The sequence below is a fragment of the Culex pipiens genome, chromosome 3, assembly GCF_016801865.2.
Source record: "Culex pipiens pallens isolate TS chromosome 3, TS_CPP_V2, whole genome shotgun sequence".
Classification (NCBI taxonomy): Eukaryota; Metazoa; Arthropoda; class Insecta; order Diptera; family Culicidae; genus Culex; species Culex pipiens.
The window spans coordinates 145654466-145678387 of record NC_068939.1 but is presented as its reverse complement, the minus strand read 5'-3'; the positions used below and the strand labels follow the sequence as shown (position 1 = coordinate 145678387).

Below are 23922 nucleotides of genomic sequence, written 5' to 3'. Positions count from 1 at the left end.
AAAGTTTGATTTCAGTTAAATATATACAGAGGCTTAAAGAAACAAAAATAGGAAAATTGAAGTTTTCTAAGTCCAACGTCCGGCCCGTGAAGCCGTTTCATCCGGCCCGCGACGGCTTTTCAATAGTTCTATGACCGGCTCATAAGGCTGTTCATGAAATACTCAATAAATAAATTGAATGTCAAAATTTTAAAAATAGTCATGAAATCATATTTTCACATATAATAACAAAACATTTTTATTAATTTTTTGGCATAAAATAGCAACATTCAACGTTGTTTGGATTTTGCTTTTTTTATGTTTTTATTTTACATTTAAACATTCTTTATGTTTCAATTTAATTCTTATCATTTCTAAAGTGATTTTTTCAGAATCAGTTATTAACCCTTTCTGGCCTGATGGATATAGGACCCAAATATCAAAAATTCCAAGACTAGCCTATAATTTTCGTATGGTCGCACAAGAATAATTTTCCTATCATTAACTTTAAAAAATATATTTGAGAATACAGGTCTGAAAGGGTTAAACTGTTCAGAAAAAAATTGTGTAAATTTGGAAGGTTGAATATTACCTCTTATACGATGTAATTTTACCTCAATTTAGACTGAAAAAGCGACATTACACCAAAAAAGATGTGAATGTGAAAAGATCACACATTTTTAGAGGTAAAATTACACATTTTACTGACATAAAAGATGTACCACATCGCAGATGTAATATTACCATGATTTTTTTCTGTGTGAAAAATGGCACAAGAAAAAAATATCCATATCGTAAAAAATGAAATATATGAAAAGACTTGGATTGTTGTTCAAAATGTGCAAAAAGATTACAAAAAGAAACTAAATTTAAATTTCTTAAAGCTTTGACTGTTTTTACTTCTAACTGCAATGTTTCTTTTTTGAGGATTTTGATTAAAATTGATTTTCAATAAATGCGTAAGCAAAAAAAATGTATTTTTTCAGAACAACTTTTCCGTGAAAAAGTGTTGCTGGAAAAAAACTTAAAAAATAAAATTAACCATTTTGAAAATAAAGATTACTGAAAATATTTTTATAATATTAAATGAGTCAAGATATCAGAGAGCATATATTTTTTTTTCTTTAACTTCAATAATTTAAAGATTTGAAGAATTCGAACAAAGACGAATTAAAAACGATCCAATATATATTTGTCTACACTTTTTTTTTTAATCTGTGTGTTTAAAATCATTTTGTAATATTTTGTTAAATATTTTAAAAGAGGTGCACAACATCGCAAAAATACTTTCTTATGCAAACAAGATTTAAATCCAAATTTCGTTTCAATAACTTTGTTGTGTTGGAGAAAAAAAACTTTAAAAATAAGTTTTAACTTAGAAATTTGAATGTATTTTTAGTTAAATATATCAGAATATTTAATTTCAATCGATAAAATATTTACCCAGCAATTACAATACCATTTTAACCAAAACAAAACGAAAATAAATCAAATAAACACATCTTTGAAAGTTATCTTTGTTTTTCTTTCTTAAAATCAAGATATATGAATCTTATTTGCAACACTAGTTAATTTGTTCATTACCTAACAAAATAAATTTAATGAAAAAAAAGTTTACTTTATAAACTTTTATCAAACATTAGAACCGGCCTGCCACTGCTTAGAAAAATAAGATCAGAAAAGGTTGGGCACCCCTGCTCTAACCCAAACAACCCTCCATTTTCTAATGCTCTTATTTAATACCCCTGTCTCAAGGCGGTTTCAAAAACACCCAAAAAGCAAAAACTGGAAATTTGGTTTATTGGACCTTTTCAAAAAAAAAACTCCAGACATTGAACATGAAATCACAAATACAAAATAAAATAAATGAAATTCCAAATATATCAAAACGGTTTATACCATAAATCCACCAAATAAATTTGGCATCAGAATTTTTAATTTTTAATATTTGATTAATAAATATCATTGGTAAAACAAAGACGATTTTTTCATCATCACATGTCTCAATGTCTCCCCCACTAACGGTAAAGGAAAACTGCATCGAGAAAAAAAAAAACCCCACCAAAGCTACCTCACACCAAAATAATCGACACGTGGAAAATAAACTCGCTGTAATCCAATTTTTCAGCTGTCACTCACAAGCATTTTCCGTGTGACTTTTATGTTTTATTGATTGCCACCTTGAGTGGTCGTAGTAAGACTGAACCCAGACAGCTTGAAATAAAATTGAAGCAATGCAAAGTTTTTCGAGTTTCTAAAACCAGTGTATTTTAACACAGCAAAATTGTTCAATCAAGCCACACTAAAGACACAGAAAAGAAACCACTTAACCAAAACGCAAACTTCCAGTTCGTCAATTTCGATTTCAATTCTGACCACATTTATGCAAAAACGGAAGGAAAAACAAATTTCGTTTTGCCAATTACCGTCTCGAGTGCGGGGCGACATCTTTTCATCGGGCGTTTACCGAAATGGAAAGTCGGGGGAAAATTGCACATTTTTTTCGCTCGAATCTTGAAAACCCGACACCCGGTTGATGACGATGAGTTGAAAGAGTTGCCAACCAGCCGGGGAAGGTAAATTAGTTCTGTAGATTTTGTGCCGCTCCGTTGATTATCAGTAAACATCAATTTCCAGAGCGAGAGCGAGTTTGTCTAGTGCGAAGAAAATGCTGACACTTTTGAATCGAGTCGGAATTCTGGTGAAAAGCTGTGATTTAATTTGGTTTTTCTTTTGGGGTTGACTGGGAGTTGCTGTCTGGATTGAAGTATTTTTGACGTCTCTGCAAAGATTGGGCTAATTGAATTAAAAAATACTAATCATTCATCCGTAAATCACGCAAAATGAACAAATAAGCACAAAATAGAAAGCAACTTCAATATTGTACAGAGTTTGGCCAAGTTTCGTAGAATTTAGACAGTTCATAACAAAATTTCTTTTTTTTTTTTGTTATTTTTTATTTGGATGCCTTTGGAAAAGGCAAGTTTTTATACAAGTAAAAATTATGAAAAATACTTTTAAAATGCAAATTTTTTTCCTCCGTGTACGCACGAGTGCAAGCAGCAGTCTAGTGCTCAGTGTTCCATCGTTTTTTCGAAATTTTTCGCCGTAATTTACCGTGATTAGCCGCGAGTTTGCTCCACCAGCATGCCAAGGGCCGGCCGTGGCCGTGGCAGTTCGAGTGCGGCCTCGAAAAACCCGCGAATTTCGTCTACCGGCCGTGTGCAAAAAGGTAAACAAACCAACGCCGCGTCGTCCGCCATCGCGCCGGGGAGTGTGTGCGCCAAAGGATTCGACCCGAAATTATTACACGCTAATTACCGTGTCCAGGATCGCAGCCCTATTAGGCTCCGTTCAGCTACTTCCGGCAATCCGTCGACCGATGGCGCTTCAACATCCGCCAACATTCCCACCAGTAACAAGTTCGCGAGACTGAGTGACGAGGAAAGCAACAACAACAACACCGACGGTAGCACTACCAACGACGACGACGACGATGGTCGTGCACGGAAGAAAGTGATTTCGCCAAAAAAAGTAATTACTCCAAAGGAACGACGACCACCACCAATTTTCGTTTTGGACACGTTGGCGGACGATGTTGACGAGCAGCTGGAAGGCCTCGTGTACTGCCTCAAAATAGGTAAATCGTCAGTGCAAGTGTTCACATTTGACCAAAAGAACTTCGACCTGGTTGTGGAGAAATTGAAGCGTAAAAACTTCAAGTTCTACACATTCGACCCCGTGCAGAAGACCGCTGTTGAGATCGTCTTGCAGGGGTACCAAGACCGCCCGACCTCCGTCCTCAAGGAGCACCTCTCGGGTGTCGGAATAACGCCGCGAGACATAAAAGTCCTCTCGCGGAAGACAACCGTCACAGGTACACACACACTGTACCTGTTGTACTTCGATCGCGGCACCGTCAAACTTCAAGACCTGCGGCGGACTAAGGCGTTCGACGGTTTTTGGGTAAACTGGCGGTTTTACTCAAAAAATCCGACGGACGCAGCGCAATGTCACCGATGCCAGAAATTCGGCCACGGCTCGCGGAACTGCAACCTCCGGCCCCGCTGCGTGAAGTGCGGTGAGTCACACCTCTCGGAGGTGTGCGCACTGCCACGAAAGGCGGACTTGGGGGAAAATGCAGAACAAACCAAGCCGCGCGTAAAGTGCGCGAACTGTGGCGGTAACCATACCGGTAATTACCGCGGATGCGTCGCGCGGAAGTCCTACCTCGAGGAGCAGGAAAAGAAAAAGAAGAAAGCAGCAGCGTCCCATCCTCCTCAGCGAAGTACGAGCGCAGCCGTTCCTGCAGCTGGCCAGCGTACGGCTCCAGCGGGCAATCCAGCGTTCCCTCCTGGATGGGGGCGGTCGTTTGCAAGCGTGGTCGCTGCCGGTAGCGGCGATGCGACCCAGCAAGGAGTCACCGGTGAAGATCTCTTTACCCTGCCGGAGTTCTTTGCTCTCGCGGGGGAGATGATGACGTGGTTTCGGACCTGCCGTAACAAGGCGGAGCAATTTCTTATCTTTTTCTTACTTTCGGTAACCCCTTAACTACAAGCAACAATTGTTCCAAAATGGATTATGATTTAACACACAGCTGAAAGGAACTCCAAAACTTTGTTATGTATTCCAAAAGAACTTATTGTATATTGATAATTCACCAATAAAACCGAATTGAATTGAAATGCAAATTTTATTTTATTTCACAATTTTCTACAATTTTTTTCGACAAATAAAATGTGTGTAAACAACATTTTATTTGTTTTCCATGGAAGTTCTCTCCACTATTGCCAGCATATTGTACAGGGCGGGTGGTCCAGCAGCAGGTTTCACTGAGGAGGGTATCCCTCACTCGGTGCAATTGTGGAGGCGGCATTGGCCAGTCACCCTGGCTCTCGGCATGAGTGGCCGATCCCACGTACACGATTGCCACCATGATGCCAGGTAATCTACAATCTGCGAGAACTGGCCGCAGCAACAAGGGACCAGAATAGGTCATAAAGCACTCGGAGGACCACCAGTCGGTGCACCACCCTAAGGTGCACCACGCGTTAGAGGAAGTAGTTCGTTATGAAGGTCAAGTTTTCACAACAATTCTTCTCATTTTTTAATAAGAATTTAGCTATATTTAATTAGGTACACAATTTTAAATTTCTAATCCATCTATTTCCTACTCAGCGCTTTTACCGCACAATTTTCCTTCAACATAAATCCGTAAATTCGTGGGATGGGTTTCGCGTTGTGCACATTGTGGAAAGTGCAGTTGCAGTTGAAACCACTACTCGCCAGAGCTCCAGCTGAGAGGACCGCAGCAGCAGCCAGATGAACTTTCGTTCGTGTGGTTTCATCTCCGCCCAACTCTGCTGTTTGTGACGGGTGCGCGCACCCACGCAATCGTGGGTGAGGTGGTTTAGAGAGGGAAGATTAGCATGCGACGGAAAATCAATTAAAATTTCATTCGTTTATTGATTATGAATAATGAGACAGGCTAGTGGACGATTCAAAAGTAGGATTGTAGGGCATCAGATGTAGTACTTTTCTATACATTGTCTGTTTACCAAAATGTAGAAAATTATTAAACTTGGCTGAAAACATTCATCAAGTGGAATCCGTTTTGAAATGTGCAATACAGTTGGTGAGTAATATTCCAGATTTTTGTTATTATATTCACATTTTTTTTTTTTTGGGATAATACAAATACTTTAATGTCACTTTGACCATGCATTCCTTTAAGCCTAAAGAGGCCATTTTGCATAATTTTGTTCTCTGTTCAAGCCTCCATGGTCCAATGTCAATTACTAAACAATAGTAAATTTACTGATTTTTAAAAGAAAATTATTTAAAATCACGGGTTGCTTAACCTTTACGCGATAAAGGCTCGATTTAACTTTCCGAAGCATGTGCGAACAAAAAAAAAAATGTGTTCATTGAACCATTAAAAAAAACTCCAGGATATCTTACAATGAAATACCATAAAATTATTACCTTTTCAAAACACATTAATACTTTTTTGGTCTTTACAAATATTTTTAGGAACCTCCACCTTTTTTCAAATTTGAAAAAAAAATTTATATCCCAATAAGACAAGAAAATTACTGTTGTTTTGCAATGCTATTTTTAACATAAACTTTATTCATTATTTGTTTTTTTTACGATAAACACCTTTTACGGTGCTTTGTACCTATATTTCAATATTTCACAAAATATTTTAAAATGATTTGAAATAATCCAACAAACTTAAATAACGTAGACATATCTACAGTTTTAATTTCATTTTTTTTTTTTCAAATTTCTTTGAAAAATTATGGTTTACTTAAATATGTATTATTGCTCCCACATTTGTTGAGATCTTTATTTTCAAAATGATGAATTTGTTTACAATTTCAAAACTCTGATTCAGACAATATTTTAACGTGACTCGTTCTTTAAAAATATAAATATTCAAATAAAAATCTCCAATTTGAAGAGAACGCAGTAAAACTGCTAGGCAAAGAATTGATTAATTTTAAGTTTCTTCTATACGTTCATAAACCAAAAATCCATGTTTGCATATATTTCTAATGACAAATTTTGTTTTCTGGTGCTATTTTCAATTCTGATTTCTGATTGCAATGATTCTGAAAAACATTATAGGCATAGGAAACAGCTCAATCAAAAACAATTATTCGCAAAAAACAAGCAAAACCAAAATTTCTTTGATTTCTATGTAATTCATTAAAAAAAAAACAAATAATTTTTTTTAATAAAAAAATTGTTATAAAGTAAAAACGTTGATCATAAGCTAATTTTTGATTTTTTTTTTTTCAAAATCGCCGGTAAACGGGATGCTGGCTCTTTTATTGTCAAAATTAGTGCGAGGACCAATCTATGACATGATTTCTTTCGAAAAAGTACACAGCTTTAAGAATATACAAAAAATCCAAGATATTTAAATCCAGAGAACGCCGAAAATCATAAAAAATATTCGCATTTTCCTTCTTCAAAACTCTCACGTGATCTATTGATTTTAGTGAAAATAAGAACGAAACAAATTTACCCCAGAAATTATCGAATTCAGAACATTCTTTTCTTAGAGATGTACACAAATCAGCTTCCTGCAACAAATGGAAATAAAGGTGGTTTTTATTAATTTATTTGAAGAATTATAATTATTATGATCATTTCAATTAGGGTAAATGATAATTATGGAATTACAGTCGACTCTCTGGCTGTCGATCTTCTCTATATCAATATTGCTCCGGCTGTCAATAAATTTTTCAATTCTTTCAAGCAGCATGCTTTGATATTTTGTTCTAAAATTTGATGCCTCCCGCTCTCGACGGCCCCTTCAACATCGACAATGTGAGAGTCCACTGTATTAAGGAACAGTATATTCTCAGGTTGTGTTTTTTAGCAGATGATAATATTCTTGAAATGCATTTTTATGCGATTATCTTTTAAAATATGAAAGTAAAAAATAGTTGGCATCTTTTTAAAACAATTGACAAATTTACACAAAAAATGTTCCAAATTTGTGGGATGGCTGTATTCATTCTATAAAATAGTTTGATAAAAAACCAGATTGAATTCTTCCATTGTACGAAATTTTTCAACAGGTTTTAATAGCATTTTCGGGAATTCCTGGGAAATTTACAAAAATCCCGGAAAACGGCCACTTTTTTTGATAGAAAATCCCGGAATTTGTTGGAAAGACGTAAAGTTGGACGTTCTAGTCAAAATATAACCTAAATTTTAAACGAATCGAATATTTTATCATAAAATCGCAAATTTGTCAAGTTTAAGAGTTGACCATGTTGTCATCCAATAGTCTGATTCCACTATTTAAACAAGAAAATACCTTAAGGAAACACATTTCCTCAATATTATTTTCGAGTAGAAAACAACTTCAACCATTGAACACACTCTTGAAAAAGTTTGTTATTTTACAATGTATATTTAATTATAGTTAAAGTTATCCTTCATATTCGAAAAAGTTTACAGAACACCCTAGTTTTAGAGATGTAAATAACCTTGGGTTCTCTCAAGTGCTGGAGTTTTTTTTTTTTTTTTTTTTGAAAAGGTCCAATAAACCAAATTTTCAGTTTATGATTTTTGATTGTTTTTTAATACCCCTGACACAAGGCGGTTTCAAAAACACCCCAAAAGAAAAACTGGAAATTTGGTTTATTGGACCTTTTCGGAAAAAAGCTTAAATTTTTTTCAACAAAATATAGACTAAAATGCTAATACAAATAAATTTTAAGGCCAACTATGGTTTTGTATATAGTCTGATTTTTTGTTGTTGTTGAATTTTCAGTTAAAATAAGGTTTTTCATGGGTTTTTCGTAATTGTGGGAGGTGCATTGACCTATTGACAAATTAACATAAAGTGTTCCGAGTTTGTGGGTGTTCCAAATATGTGGGATGGCTATTATTAAATATCCGACAAGTTCCAATTCTTGAACAACAGGTCAGCATCGTTCGTGAACCAAACGCAAGATATGAAGCTTCACTAGACGCTTCCGCAAAGACAAATATTGACTCGACAGATGACTCTTTCTCTTACAGAATCGTGTCTTTTAGCTACTTGAGCACTTCATTCCCGTCGCGTAGAAGCCATTTCTCTTCCCCGCTCGCGTCCATATTTACGGCGAACCAACTGTTCTTTGATTAAATATTGTTTTACGGCCACGGTTTCAGGAATGTGACGAAGATTTTTTTTTCCGTTCGAGAAAGCTTTTTTGATTGCCCACAAATCCCAGGGGTAATATACTGGAGTAGTCTTTAAAAAAATCAATAAAATTATTTCCCCTCCCGGCCAGAGTGCAACTGTTATGGTTTCCCAGCCCCGTTGGTCAACCCCATGTTGTTGACATGCTCTGATGATCTAGAGGACCGTCGTCGTCCGATATTGCAGCGCGTTTAGATTGCCTTCGGGGGCTTCGATATATTGATGGCGAAATAAATTTTGACCACACCCCCGGCCTGGTGGTGCCAGGCACGTTCTTCCAATATATTTACCCTGGAGTCTGTGTGGTGGTGCGGGGGATGCTGTGTCATGATGTAATAAGGATTAGCCAAAAGAAACCGCAGTTGATTCCGTCACTTCCTGGACCAACGAAGAAGAAAAATGTTCTGGTCCTCCAGGAGCAGTCTCGAGGGAGTCGCGGCCGAGCTGGTTGGTCGGTAAGGGATATTTAATCTGTCAATATTAATTTGTCTTGACTAATGGGAACGATTGCGCCGTTGACGGCTACCGGGTATACGATGTGGGATGTGTTTGTCCAGGTGCTTTACTTCAGCGCCAAGAGAAGAGGGAGTCAAGGGAGAAGTTTCGTTGGGCATGCTGCTCAAATATCGATATCCTGGACGTTCAATAGAGCAGGTATTATGTTGCGTGTGTCTCGTGAGGGGATCAACTTTTAGTAATAACTGCCGTACGAAACTTCTCCCAACTCTTGTCGTCCATGTTGAACGACGATGCATAAACTACTGTTGAACGTTGTAAATCAGCTAAAATCCTATCACTATCCGCTAATCTTCCTTTATTGACTAGAGAGAGATGCTGCATTCCATGGACCAGTAATGCACGGCCGCATCATCCCAAACCTCGACGATGTCCAACAGAAGAGGCTGCAACTTGGGCTAGAGGCTAGTTTATAAACACATTTCACGCGATGTTCGGCGTACAAAGCTGACGTCGTCGGTGTTCTTCAACGTGTAGAAGACATTGATTGCCAACAACGGTGAGCTCGACGGTCATCGATACTTCCCGGGAACGGCGAACGAACTCGCTCTAATGAGCGTCGGATTTCCCAGAACATTTGCTGCCCCGGAGTGGATTAGTGAAATTGATTAAGTGCACGCTTTTGTGGATCTTAATTGGTGGACGGACGGCTGAATTGTGGTTGGTGTCATGTGCATTGTATTTCCTGAAGTCATGTTGAATCGAAACGATTGGTGTGCTTTGCTGAAGGTACTTAAATGCAAAAATACAAAAATACAAAAATACAAAAATACAAAAATACAAAAATACAAAAATACAAAAATACAAAAATACAAAAATACAAAAATACAAAAATACAAAAATACAAAAATACAAAAATACAAAAATACAAAAATAAAAAAATACAAAAATACAAAAATACAAAAATACAAAAATACAAAAATACAAAAATACAAAAATACAAAAATACAAAAATACAAAAATACAAAAATACAAAAATACAAAAATACAAAAATACAAAAATACAAAAATACAAAAATACAAAAATACAAAAATACAAAAATACAAAAATACAAAAATACAAAAATACAAAAATACAAAAATACAAAAATACAAAAATACAAAATACAAAATACAAAAATACAAAAATACAAAAATACAAAAATACAAAAATACAAAAATACAAAAATACAAAAATACAAAAATACAAAAATACAAAAATACAAAAATACAAAAAATTCAAAAATACAAAAAATACAAAAATACAAAAATACAAAAATACAAAAATACAAAAATACAAAAATACAAAAATACAAAAATACAAAAATACAAAAATACAAAAATACAAAAATACAAAAATACAAAAATACAAAAATACAAAAATACAAAAATACAAAAATACAAAAATACAAAAATACAAAAAATACAAAAATACAAAAATACAAAAATACAAAAAATACAAAAATACAAAAATACAAAAATACAAAAATACAAAAATACAAAAATACAAAAATACAAAAATACAAAAATACAAAAATACAAAAATACAAAAAATACAAAAATAAAAAAATACAAAAATACAAAAATACAAAAATACAAAAATACAAAAATACAAAAAATACAAAAATACAAAAATACAAAAATACAAAAATACAAAAATACAAAAATACAAAAATACAAAAATACAAAAATACAAAAAATACAAAAATACAAAAATACAAAAATACAAAAATACAAAAATACAAAAATACAAAAATACAAAAATACAAAAATACAAAAATACAAAAATACAAAAATACAAAAATACAAAAATACAAAAATACAAAAAATACAAAAATACAAAAATACAAAAATACAAAAATACAAAAATACAAAAATACAAAAATACAAAAATACAAAAATACAAAAATACAAAAATACAAAAATACAAAAATACAAAAATACAAAAATACAAAAATACAAAAATACAAAAATACAAAAATACAAAAATACAAAAATACAAAAATACAAAAATACAAAAATACAAAAATACAAAAATACAAAAATACAAAAATACAAAAATACAAAAATACACAAATACAAAAATACAAAAATACAAAAATACAAAAATACAAAAATACAAAAATACAAAAATACAAAAATACAAAAATACAAAAATACAAAAATACAAAAATACAAAAATACAAAAATACAAAAAAAAACAAAAATATAAAAATATAAAAATACAAAAATACAAAAATACAAAAATACAATAATACAAAAATACAAAAATACAAAAATACAAAAATACAAAAATACAAAAATACAAAAATACAAAAATACAAAAATACAAAAATACAAAAATACAAAAATACAAAAATACAAAAATACAAAAATACAAAAATACAAAAATACAAAAATACAAAAATACAAAAAATACAAAAATACAAAATACAAAAATACAAAAATACAAAAATACAAAAATACAAAAATACAAAAATACAAAAATACAAAAATACAAAAATACAAAAATACAAAAATACAAAAATACAAAAATACAAAAATACAAAAATACAAAAATACAAAAATACAAAAATACAAAAATACAAAAATACAAAAATACAAAAATACAAAAATACAAAAATACAAAAATACAAAAATACAAAAATACAAAAATACAAAAATACAAAAATACAAAAATACAAAAATACAAAAATACAAAAATACAAAAATACAAAAATACAAAAATACAAAAATACAAAAATACAAAAATACAAAAATACAAAAATACAAAAATACAAAAATACAAAAATACAAAAATACAAAAATACAAAAATACAAAAATACAAAAATACAAAAATACAAAAATACAAAAATACAAAAATACAAAAATACAAAAATACAAAAATACAAAAATACAAAAATACAAAAATACAAAAATACAAAAAAACAAAAATATAAAAATATAAAAATACAAAAATACAAAAAAAACAAAAATACAAAAATACAAAAATTCAAAGAGAATTGCATTTCAATATGTTATCAGTTGCTAAGCCTTCTATTTTCAGAGGAATTGTGAAGCATATCTACCATATCTAGTTGATATAAATTAGAGGGGTTATTGAGAAGCACAATTTAAATTGTGATGACAAAATCTGAATCCTTTTCCATTACTTCAGGCTTAACCAAAGCATAAAACCGGGATAACATCTCTATCCATTCATTAATCTTCAGCAACCACACTGAAGCAAAAAATCGGACGCGTCGAATCAGAACAAATTCGGTGGTCATTTTCCTTGGACAAAGCAAGATGTGCACCGCATTATTTAAAGTAGCCCCACACTTGAGAATATGTCCACTTTAACGTACAGATATTTACCTAAAACCCGACCACATTCCGGGGGAGCTGCCTAGCAATGCGGGTTCATTAAAACAAAAATTAAACTTCCCCTGCCAGCTCCTGTTTTGGTAGTGCTAAAGTGAAGGTGAGTTTCCGAGTGCCTCGTCCCTTTCGGAGCTGGGTGGTCAACATTGTGGGAGGAGGGCGGGTACCGGTTTATAATTTCACTTCAACTTTCGGAAAAGCCTTCTGCACATTCTGGATGCCATTCAGGCAAAAGCTGGAACGGGATTCGGGCTAAAATATTCCGTTTGAAATATTTTTCGGGAAATGAGCCCTCGGGCCCCGGGATCTGGCCAGGGCATTTCAATTTAATAACTTCTTCAGCTTTTATTTTGCTCTTTGTTTTTGAAATTTGCCCCTGCACTATACGAAGGGGTGAAGGATGTTGTTTGTACTTTCCTGATCCTGTTTTGTTGTTTTGTGCACGCATGTATCATGTATAATTTTGCTCCTTTTTTGAAATAAAACACGATGGCGACCTCTTTGGTCCGTTGACCGGTGTGCTTGACTTGTAAATATTTAATGACACATGTATGTTTTATGCTACGCTATTATGTTAATTGAAGATAGGATGTTGTACCATTTTTTGAACACAACGTTATTTAGTTGTTTATGATTAACCAGCAAAAGTGTGTACTTTATTCGCAACATGTGTCGGAATCGAGTTGCCAACTAATTCAAACCATGCCAACTAATTCAATTGACAGCAACCGGAATGGTTTTATGACAAATGGAGACCCTCTATCTGAAACTCGTATCTCACACACAATAAAGCGCATCACAAAACGAAAAATAAAAGCCATCAATTACGGAAAACCTCAATTTACAACAATACGACACTTTCACGAACAATTCCACCCGGCTGAGGAGAGCAGAGGATGGTTCACTTAATTTTAGAACATTATCAACACTTACACTTTGGGGTCTTCATCGGACAGCAGTGGCTAGTCTCATCGGCGGCGGCTATCAGCGGACATTTATCTAAACTAAACAAAACAGGAAAAAAAACACGAGCAAGAAACGAATGGATGAGCAGACGGACAGACTCCGACGACGACCCACAAAAACGTCAAGAAATTTAACACCACGATAATTGTTCCAATGCCTTTTGTCAATTTCACTATTCTCGTTTTATTGGGGTGAGGTTGCACTGTTAGAAAATTCTATTTTACATTTTAAAACAAGTTTCTACTACCGTGCTTTTAAAACCGTCTTTAAAAATATAAGGTGAAAAATCATTTGCCAGAACATTAAAATTTCTTTTGAAAACTCAATGATTTACGTATTTTATGCATTTTGCAACAAATTGGGAACTTTCAGGATTTTATAAATTTTGAATTGGGACTGTTGGAAAAATATTCAAGACAATAATGGTATTATGCATATTTTTAACAGTAGCAGTGAGCCGATTGCAGATATTCTACAATATATACGTCAACCAAATTTTGAAAAGTTTCAAAAGATTGTTATCCTTAATTAAGAAAACATTAGTAAATAAAATAATTTTAATACTATGATGTCATTAAAATCTAATTAAAAAAAAATAAATGATTTCGAATCTAAAAGCAGACTAAACTATCGAATTCTTCTAGGGTTTTCGAATTCTTCTAGAGTTTTTTTTTTAATAATATACACAAATTTTCACAATGTATTGTATCTTTTAGAAAATACTCCAATTTTAATTTTAAGCAAAATTTGGTATGCTTTTTTGATTTTTATTATAGTTTTTTTTTGTAAAATACTCAAATTGTCACAGAATACCGTTTTCAAAAAACTCTAAAACAGTGAAAATGCATGCAAAATTTCGAATAGTTTGATACCCATATTGCAAATTATGAAAATTTAAGTAATTTCGAAAATTACGGTATTTTGTGAAAATTTTAGTATTTTACAAAAAAAAATCCCAAATAAAAGTGTAAAAGCATTTAAAGTTTCACTCCGTTTGATACCCATTTTGCAAATTATAAAAAATTGAGTATTTACGAAAAAAATATGGTATTTTGTGGAAATTTTAGTATTTTACAAAAAAAAAATCTCTAATGAAAGTGTAAAAGCATTTAATGTTTCACTCCGTTTAAAACCCAAATTGCAAATTATTAAAAATTTTAGTATTTTCGAAAACATATGGTATTTTTTTACAAACAAAACTCTAATAAAAGTTAAAAGCATACCAAATTTTGCTTCATTTGACATCCATATTGCAAATTATGAAAATTTTAGTATTTTCGAAAAAGATTTTTTTTTTTTTTTGCTTTGAACATTATCAAATTATAAAATCTTGGTTAAAGCATTGAAATTTAACTTGATATTGAATGATTAAGTAAATTTTAGTAACTACTCAAAAAATTGTGACAATCAATTAAATGATAAAATTTAACTTACGAAATTCATGACAGCTTTAGCCAACTGGTTTTTGAAGTTATTTCTAACTTTTAAAATTTGTTGGTTGTTGCATAAGGCTTAGGGCGTCCAATTTTCCCGGGTTTTGAATTTCCCGGGAAACGGGAAAAATATTCTGTGAATCCAGGGAATTCCCGGAATCCCGGGAAATTTTTGAAACAGTCATAAAATCTATGTCAAGCTTAAAATCATAGACTGACCTCAATACTAGTAATTGTCGATAATGTACACTTCAATCTAAACAAGGACAGCAAATTAAGATAGCTTAAAATACATTAAAAATTGTTTTTTTTTCTTGTTCATGGCTTTGCATCTCAAATGAAACACAATTGTAATATATTTCTTTTTATTATAAATATTTGTTTTTTTTTTAACTGTCTATAAAACAAGAAACGAAAACAAATATAATGATAACAGCCAATGTGAAATTTTTGATAAGTTTAGAATTTCAAGGTTTGCATAAAATATAAATTACTAATTATCTTTAAGTCACTACCGCAAACTGGGAAAAATCTGGACAACAGTCTGAATAGGTACAGGAGATTTTAGAGCAAATTCATGGAAATCGGTGTACTAATTGTTTTGTTCTGGTCCTGTTTTAACCGAAACCAATAAAAAAAATCAAACCATTTAGCCTTTTGTCCAGATGCCGGTGTTTGATAAAAAATAATGAAATAGGTTATTTTTTTAAGGTTTAAAATCATTATTAACGTAAATAAAAATATATAGAAAATATTTTAAGCGCTAGGCATTTTCCGGATCTGTATGCATAAATTTTAACAATTTTCTTTAAAAATCCAAACTAATGATGATAAATGCCGAATACAATTTAAATGCATTAAATTTATAATCGATGACTAAGTACTCAACTGATCATCTGTTTCCTTAATCAAATCTGTCCAGACCAAAATTTGTTTTTTTTCAATTTCGGGAATTCCCGGGACAAAATTTAAAAAAAATCTCGGGATTCGGGAACTCCCGGTTTTGGAGAAATCTCGGGATTTTTTTGTCCCGGGAATTCGCGGGATGGACGCACTAAGAAGGCTATTACAAATTGCTTGTACTCTGCGCTGGTTGAGGTCAAGAGGCGGGAAGACAAAAGCTTAAAATAAAGCATAAACTTCAAAATTGTGGAACAAAAAGTATAACAAAAGCTTTAGAAATTATAACAGTTCATAACATCAAATTTTCCGTTTTTATTTTCAATTAGTTTTTTTACTTAGCGACAGCCTAAAATTTAATTCTAGTTAATCCAAAAATGCTCTTAAATCAGATTTAAGTTCTTTACTATTATTGTGGGATATAAGATTGCGCTATCCCTGTACCGGTGCTACTGTCAATGCTGAGTGATGCATGTGACGTTCGCAGTCAAGCTGTGGGCCCGCCGTATTGTGGTGTGTGTGACACCAGCTGGCTCGTCCTCTTTCATCTGTCAACCGCCTGAGTGAACGGTCGTGTAAGCGGGGGCTTCTCGTCGGAGCAGAACGCACAAATGGCGATCCTGCCAGGTTTCCACTGATTTTTTTTTCAGTTGGAAATAAATTTTCTTGGTAAACCTTTCTGCCCTACGAGAAGCCCCCAACAACTGTAAAAAGTGTTTTGAAAGTTTTTGTTGCCGAGCGGTGAAAGTGAGAATGGTGAGTAGAGTGATAACGGAGCATTTTGGAACCACAAAATAGCACGTTATATCAGTTGAAAACGGACCTCTGGTGAGATGCCAGAGGTGGACACTCCTTGAGTGTGCATTCCGGAAGGGAATGCCGTCAAGGAGGTAACTGTTCCGAGTGAAACGGACCCCTGGTGAGACGCCAGGGGTGGACACTCCTTGAGTGTGCATTCCGGAAGGGAATGCCGTCAAGGAGGAAACGGTTCCGGTGTTTAACGGACCTCTGGTGAGATGCCAGAGGTGGACACTCCTTGAGTGTGCATTCCGGAAGGGAATGCCGTCAAGGAGGTAACTGTTCCGAGTGAAACGGACCCCTGGTGAGACGCCAGGGGTGGACACTCCTTGAGTGTGCATTCCGGAAGGGAATGCCGTCAAGGAGGAAACGGTTCCGGTATTTAACGGACCTCTGGTGAGATGCCAGAGGTGGACACTCCTTGAGTGTGCATTCCGGAAGGGAATGCCGTCAAGGAGGAAACAGTTCCGGTGTTTAACGGACTTCTGGTGAGATGCTAGAGGTGGACACTCCTTGAGTGTGCATTCCGGAAGGGAATGCCGTCAAGGAGGAAACGGTTCCGGTGTTTAACGGACCTCTGGTGAGATGCCAGAGGTGGACACTCCTTGAGTGTGCATTCCGGAAGGGAATGCCGTCAAGGAGGAAACGGTTCCGGTGTTTAACGGACCTCTGGTGAGATGCCAGAGGTGGACACTCCTTGAGTGTGCATTCCGGAAGGGAATGCCGTCAAGGAGGTAACTGTTCCGAGATGAAACGGACCCCTGGTGAGACGCCAGGGGTGGACACTCCTTGAGTGTGCATTCCAGAAGGGAATGCCGTCAAGGAGGAAACAGTTCCGAGATAAAACGGCCCTCTGGTGAGACGCCAGAGATGGACACTCCTTGAGTGTGCATTCCGGAAGGAAATGCCGTCAAGGAGGAAATTGCTCTGGTGGTTAACGAACATTTGATTCAATTCTCCATCCTCTTCGTTTGCGGAATGTTCTGTTTCAAATGTTGTTGTCCTGTTTGAGATTACTTGATGTTCGGCACAGTTGAACTTGAAAATAAAAATCAAAATTAGAGCACGTGGCACGGCTGCTGGTCTACATCCGAAAACTTTATAAGTAATTGCTCTTAGTAAAAACCCATCTTACCAGTTCAGCGCTGTACCAACTAAATCCAAGCTGCACTAAACTGACTGATCTCAACGAGCTTGCGACAAAATCAGCAGATCAGCACCATCAGAGCATCGGAATGGGCTGTCATGAGGAGTTTGCCAGATGCGTCGGGAAGTGCTACGGCGCAAGTAGTGACAGCCAAGCTTTCAACGAAGATCCCAGCACGAAAGCGAGCGGACCTTCAAAGTTGATGGAGGTGGTGCCAAGCTCTGGTCCAGTTGTCCCAACATCGCCCCTTGTTTGAAGCTACGGTACGGGTTGAACTGCTCCGGCAGACTTGAGCATGAGCATGGTTGTTCTTCTCCGTTGACCGGTTGAACTGCTGCGGCAGACTTCTGGTCAAATAAGCGAATGTACCGCTGATGCGATTCTATCAGGTAATCAAAACTTGAAGGTTCTGCTTTCTGTTGATGATTGTTCAAGGATCGAGTTGATGCTGGACCGCCGAAAAAAAATGATGTTCTCCGAGGTGACGTTTTCATCTGCTAGTCTTGCTGATCGCGAACTTGTACTGACACATATGATAAGAACAGTGTAATGTAATCTCTCCTGCAGCGGTGGACTTGGTGTTACGATGACTGCATGTCGTCTTCACTGGTTCACATGCTTGCGTGTTGACACAGCACGGGAGACAACCACGTTTGGAAAATGAGATACGGAACAAAGTTGCATGATTGTGACCTTTGGTGATGCTGCTGCTGCGAGCCATGTGCATGTGACGTCATCAATGCAATTGAGAGCGATCAACGGCGTGTCCACAGTTTACTCACTCGATAAACGGCTCTGGCGTTAGCGGTGGTGGTGGTTGTCTGTCTTCGGCTGACCTTGTCCTCCGGTCTAGTACCATACTTTCCTAGTGGAACGAATACCATCACCTCCTCCAGTACGCTTGCTGCAAATCGCTAAAGCATTGCTAGGTGAGGTGAATCGTATTTCCGGAGAAGAGTGAGGACCAGTCGTGTTGCGCTGAACGCCCAAAAGACACTGACATTCAACCATGAGTCCCTGGCGGTAGTTGAGCGGGTGATTGCCCCGATATGACCGGTCTGGAGAACAGACCAAAAACGACCAACTTTTCTGGGTTTGGCAGTTGTGCCATGGTGTCAGACAAACTGTCAACGAAGAGCCTAGCGGGAAAGCCAGCTGATCAGCACTGTGAAGGCAGCGGTCCCCAAACTTTGGCCCAGCTGTCCCAACAGAAGGTGCAAGTGTTTTCAGCTAACTTAACCTGCGCCAGCTTTCAATAGAATAACTGTGATATCACTCCCTTTGTGCAATTTAATTCAAGTAGCTAAGCTGTTGACATTTACAAAAACTTTTAATATTGTTTATCGCCGGATAAAATCAAACTCCTCCTCGCTGTGAGTGACAGGACATTATTGCTGCGTAAATACTCCGTCACGTCGTCACTCCGATGGAAACTGACTTTGTTTATGTTTATGTTATCCTGGCACGATTCATAGTTCGTTTGTTGTTGTTTAGGTTTTCGTGGCACGGAGTGATATACTCGCACGAATGCTAACCAAGATAGCGCGTACCTATGATATACAGCTTTGGAATGAACACAAGTGAGATCACTTTCTAAAAATTCATGAAGTTCCCTGAAAATACTCAACTACGAAAGTCTCGGAATTTGTTTCTTTTACGGCAGCTGTAGAATAATTAAACACAACTATTTTGTTCGATTCAAAACATTTAACAGGGTGTTAAGCGGGTAATAGAACGGTATGCCTTTATATGATAACCGTTGCACATTCTGCTAGTGTATGTTGTGTCATAGAATTCTTAGTTTTTTGAAAAAAATATGACCGTGGATATTTTTTAATGTAGAAGGAGGATGTGGGATATAAGATTGCGCTATCCCTGTACCGGTGCTACTGTCAATGCTGAGTGATGCATGTGACGTTCGCAGTCAAGCTGTGGGCCCGCCGTATTGTGGTGTGTGTGACACCAGCTGGCTCGTCCTCTTTCATCTGTCAACCGCCTGAGTGAACGGTCGTGTAAGCGGGGGCTTCTCGTCGGAGCAGAACGCACAATTATTAATTAACTTTCTCCAGAGCAGGGCCACATCGAGATTTGTTATGTGTTTCCTTGTTATTTATCACCGACTTGATCAGAATTGTAAGAACAAACATTGAAATTGTATCAGTGAACATCCTAAGCAAAACTGTGTAAGTTGAAATAATTTCAAGTTTTCAAGAAAAAATAAATCAAATCCATGCATTCTAAAACGTTTACATTCGCTTGAACAAGTTTTTTCAATCGAATTGCCGCCTTTTCTAGAGGCATTTTTTGTTGTTGTGTGATTTTCATACCTGATTTTTAATCTTTTAATTTTTTTCTTAAATATAATTCTAATCTGTTACTGTGCTGCTCCCAAAAACTGTCCCAGCGAAGCCCCGTGCCCTAGCGAAGATCACTGTCGTCGTCGCGGTCAATCAGTGTGTGTTGATTAATGCTTCTCGTGAAGTTTACGGCTTCATCGTTTTCGATCTCGTTTGTGCGGTTTCGGTCAGTCGGTTCGGTCAGTCAGTTCATGTTTACATTGGAAAAACTCCAAGCCCCAGACCACACAATTTTCGTCACATCATTGTCGAATTTAGCACTTTTGACCATGACCGGAGGAGAGACAGAGTGGGCATCTGGTCTGTTATGATGGGGGGTAAAAGGGGGACGAGGAACGAGAAACTATTTCCTTCTCAAATTTCGAACCTCTCCCCCTCATGCCAAAGTGTAAAATTAAAATCTAATTTACCAATTTGCTCTTCCATTACACTCCCTCTCATATTCGTGAACCATAGAGAACGCGCATAATTGCGCCCACTTTTATGTTCTGTTTGTTGCGCCACTTTTCCACCTCCTCTTCCTCCTCGTCCATCATTATTTTCGTTTATGTTCCTCCCCTTACTCAAATCAACAAAAAAATATAAAAGTCAGTATAAAATAAGAAACCTTCGCCAAGCTGCGTTGAGGTGAAATGGGGGATAATTCAATGGGTTTTGCTCGCCTGCACAGACTACAATTTATAATAATTCCAGACCTTTTTCGGCAGCCAGCGAGAACAATATCCTCCCGAAATTTATTGCTTCCTCAATTCTGGGGGAGTCTAGTCCGAAATTGTTCGTGGGTACTTAAACATTTTAGAATTTACAGATGGAAAATCCAAAAACAAACATTAAATAATGTGTTCAATCTGGAATGTGTTTTTTTTTTTTTTTCACAAAAATGCTTTCAAATATCAAAAGGCAATATTTTAGTATTTAAAGTGCATACTGCTTTAAACAATAATACTGATATATATTTTTTTTAGATTTTAGAAACATGTTCATTATTACTGCTTGTATTCACGATTTACCAATTTTATTTTAAATTTGATTTCGCACTCTGTTAGTTTATTTTACCGATTTTGTTATCATTTGAATGAAATCAAGCAAATTTCCAAATAAATCTGTCAACATTTCACGATGTATGCCCAAAAGGGTTAAAGACATAAGGTCGAAAAAACATAGAGTCGAAACGAAATATAAGGTTAAAATTGGACAAAGGGTCGAATTAGGCTAAAATCTAAGTGAGTTGTTTCCCATTCTTTCAAACGTAAGGAGTTCTTCAAAAAGTGACAATACACTCAACCCCCGGTGGTTGGTCACTTTTTCGTTTGACACTTTTTTAGTTTGTACCCCGTTGGTTGGTCAAAGTCAAACTAAAAAGTGACGAACTGTCACTTTTTACACGGCGCTCACGTTCACTATCAAAACAAACGTTTGGTAGTGTGTGTGAACTCCGTGTAAAAAGGGTGTCAAACTAAAAAGTGACCCCGTTCGTTTGACAACAGTTGGTGTCAAACCATCGGGGTTTGAGTGTATTCAAAATCCAAATGTAATGTAATAAATTTGTGTTTTTCATTCTTGCAAACATGAACAATTCTTGAAAAAGTTTGATGATTTTTGAATTTTTAAGGCTTAAAAATATTTCATAAAGCATGCATTAATTATACATTTATGTTTAAATAATATTTATTAGGGTTGTGCCATTCTTACATTTAAAAATATTTTTATAGCAATTAAACATATTTTATTCTTGTTTTATTTAAGTATTTTTTTCGATTGGTTCAAACATGAGCAGTCCATATAAAAAAATTAAATTAAAGTCAAAATTTGAACATATTTTAAAGAATTTTATAATCTTTCCAAATAATTGATTTGTAATATTTGTGTGCGTTTTTCCATTCTTATTAAAACAGCCAGAAAAATAAGGAAGCATTTTTTTGGTTCATAGACTTCCAAATGTTAATGTAAATAGAAGTCTAATTAGCTGAAAACTTTTTTAAAATGCATTGTCATGCGTTGTTAGTCAAATTAGGAATGTTGATAATCATATTAAGCATGTTTGAGCCCGTTTAAAAATATGTTGATTTTTTTGTGAAATTCGTTACTACTTAGATATTTTGAAAACGAACAATTACAAAATATTCAATTTAAAAAAATATAATTCGAAGCTAATATTAAGAGATTTTTTTCAAAGTTCTTTAAGGGGTTACATACATGTAAATCGGCAAAAATGTCAGAAGTGGGTAGGAGCACACAAATCAATTTTTTTAAATTATTTTTTCAGAGCATTAAAATATACATTTTTACCTACTAACAAAACAAATTTGAAGATATTTGGTTGCATCATTGCCGAGATATAGCAATTTCAAGTTAGCAGTTTAAAAAAACGGGTGCCACGATATCTCAACACTGTCTTGACCAAATCGGCTCAAAATTTTGGTGAAGACTCGTTAAACCGATTCTGTGTGCATGACGAAGCCCGATTTTTAAAAAGATTATTTTAAAAAAAGATAAAAATATTTTTGTGTTTTTCATATAAAAAAAACCGTTAGTTTTTTATTTTTGTGTTTTTTTAAAGCAAATTTTAACAGCCCGCTTTGCGCATGGCAAAATTTTGAGCTTAAATCGTCTCTTCTCAGTTAAATCATGAAATATTTTCATGAAACTTTCAGGAGTGATTAATAATCATCTTTTGAGTGGATTCAAAAAATATTCTGTAACATGATTTTTTGTGATTTTCTACATGTATGTAACCCCTTAAAACTGCTATTCCTTATATATTTTTCAACAGTTTTCATCCCCGAGAATCACCAGATTTTTGTTTCCAATCAAGGTCATATTATCCCTCAAACGCTAAGAATAGTATTCGGCTTGCGATTTCATATTTATTTCAACATGTTTCCCAACTGTCCTCAAATCACTTCTAATCTAATCTAATCTAATCAGACCCTAGCGCAGCCAATCTTTCGAAGGGATCCTGGAGAGTGCCTTAGGTTAGATGACGCCTAGCACTCTTCTTGTCATTTATTAACATTTGTAGTGCGCCATTGCATTAGAATGCATTGAAACATCACAAGCGTTAAACCGGCCAGGCCTACTGCGTAAAGCCGTATCGCAGAGATGACTCGTAATTGGGTTGAGTTTGAGCACTAAGTGTTCGAACAACAACACAATTCTGAATCGACAGGGGAGGAAGAAGCGTGGGGACACACCACCATACGCTCCGAGATTTGGTTGTATTCGTTGGGAGCACCATGCTAAGAAGGTTTGGTACTCCGGGCCCTCTGGGATGGGACATTGTATTTCCACGAATGCCCTGGACACTATTTGCCGTGGTTATAGCGCCACAACTCGCTCCAACTGTCCTCAAATCACTTCATTAAAAACTGAAAACACTGCAGCAATTAATTACGTCCACCATCCAGCGCATTACAGACTTTAATTTCTCCTCCCCGTAGCTTAATTCAGATTGGGTTTGGCCAGACCCCACACACACTGCCGCCGCCGGTCACGGAACAAGTCAAATTTCCGGATAATCTCTCCGGTTGGATCTTAATTTGCGTTCATTCATGCCTTGCCCCTACCTCTCTACACGGACGAGGAATTAAATTTAAATTTTGGTACAGTGAGACCCCAAAGCATGACACAACGAGACTTCGATTTTCCGGGTCTCTTAAAGTGGCCAGAACTAAACCACGTGAGCGCGCCTTCGCCGGTTAAGCCAGTTATTATTAATCTCTGTAATAATATAACGTTTGCTTGTTACAAACCGCTGCTCAGTTGTTTTTGTT

General features: G+C 35.4%; 1 protein-coding gene across 7 annotated transcripts in view; it reads left to right on the top strand.

The window, feature by feature from the left end:
* LOC120417143 (protein winged eye) overlaps window positions 1-23922 on the top strand; it is a 370323-nt gene that overhangs the window by 231690 nt on the left and 114711 nt on the right. The window lies entirely within an intron of this gene.